Source organism: Budorcas taxicolor, chromosome 10 (genome assembly GCF_023091745.1).
Source record: "Budorcas taxicolor isolate Tak-1 chromosome 10, Takin1.1, whole genome shotgun sequence".
Classification (NCBI taxonomy): Eukaryota; Metazoa; Chordata; class Mammalia; order Artiodactyla; family Bovidae; genus Budorcas; species Budorcas taxicolor.
In genome coordinates, this window is record NC_068919.1 from 34,533,659 (window position 1) to 34,535,498 (window position 1,840).

The following is a 1,840-nucleotide window of genomic DNA, read 5'->3' on the forward strand; positions in this document are numbered from 1 at the left end:
GGGGTGGGGAGAGGATGCCGCTCCGCTGGGCTCCGAAGAGCCGAGATCTGCCCATCCCCCACCCCCTTGGCTGGGAGTGGGGTTGGAGGGCGCACAGGGGTGACACGAACCCCCGGGACTCGGCGACAAGAACAGGAAAGCACCTGAAATGGGGTTTGATCTGCAATTGTTGGGGCTTTGGTGGAGGCAATTAGGATAAGGGGCAGAAAGGGCACCCCAAGGGGAAGGCCTGGGGCCCTAAAGAGGGTGGGAGTCGGGAGTTGTGAGAAGGAAGGAGAATGAAGAAACAGCTTTTTCGGGGGCGGGAGGGCAACCTGCAAAGACTTCCCCTGGCCAGCAATCTGGAGACTAGCACTGGACAGATGGGGGTTTTGGACACCGCGCCATGGACGTGTTCCCCAAGGTCTGGTGCAGGAAGCCCTCCCCCCGCCCCCGGACCCCCTTGTTCCTTGTGCAGAGACTGGGCCCACACGGGCCGCTGCCTCACCTTGACCTTCCCCTCATCCTGTGGCAGTGGGTGCCATTAGAGGAAACAGAGGTCCTCTTCCTAGCTAGGCACTCAACACCTGGCTCTTTGGCGGCGCGGGGGAGGCTTTGCCCCTCCAGCTCAGAGTCACAGGGAGAGCACTACGGTCTCCCCTATCCCTAGGGGAAGGGGCCCCACCAGGTAAAGACCAAACAGACGGCAGCACGTGGATTTGCCTGGGGGCAAATAATTTCTGGAGATCCCTTTAAGGAGGGGGTTTCGATCCCTTTAAGAGGGAGTGGGTCAGATAAAAAGGACTATAAAAGTCCAGCTTCCTTTATTTCCCAACACCCACCCCCCATGATGGGGGAGGGGGGCAAGTGCTGCGGCCGCTTTTAAATGGTGTGCTGGTATCCCTGCCCCAAGGCACCTTGACCTCCAGTTTGTCCAGTGGGGCTGAGGGACTAGGTAGCTCAGTTAGTGATCCTGACTCCTAGAGTTCAGGTATTCTTGGGCGGGGGGAGGGAGGTGAAGGGGGAATGCAAGGGAGCTGCTGCCCCACTCTCAGGAAAGATGGGACCAGGGCGTGGAATGGAGGGGAAAGTGGTTACCGCCACCACTGCAATGACTGCGCTGCCCCGGTGGGGTGCCTTGCCCGGTGCCAGGTGGTTGGAACTGAGGGCAGGCGGTCTGCAGGGACTGCGGCGGGCAGTGGGGGAGGTGCCTGGCGGCTGGACTGGAGATGACGGAGCAGCCAGTCTGTCCCGGCTGTCAGTCTGGTCGTACGTGGTGGGGGAGGGGTGTGCAGCGTGTTTTCTCTCAGCCCTGGATGTTTTCCCTCTCGCATGTCCCTCACTGCTCTCCCGTTCTGAGGCAGTTAACCCTTCGTGATGGGTCTGAAGGGGCAGGGAGAGTCCCTGCCTCCAGGCTCCAGGCTCTGGAGACCTGATGAATCCAGTCCTCTCTCCAGATGAAGCAACAAATCCTTTTCAGTGGGGGACCCCTTGGGCTGCTGGGTGTGCCAGGGTGAGGAAAGGTGAGGGTTCCCCCTGGCTTTGGCACAGCCTTGGTGGAATGGGGTGGGGGCAGCATTCATTCAGGAAAGGTTTAGAGGAAGAGGTGGAGCCCTTCTACACCTGGGACTGGAAAGGAAGGAAGCCCAGGTGAAGAGGTCCTTGGAAGTGGGGTGAAGGAGAAGGAAGACCAAAAGGTCCCTTGGGGAACAGGCATGGTGTGCAGCCCCTGGCTTCTTGGCTGGCTTGTTGACCAGCACTGACAAAGGGGATGCGGAACAGAGGTAGATTGGGGGCTGACATAGGAGGAACATGAAGTGCCTTTCACCAGCTTGTCTCCAAATCATAGCTCACTCGGAGC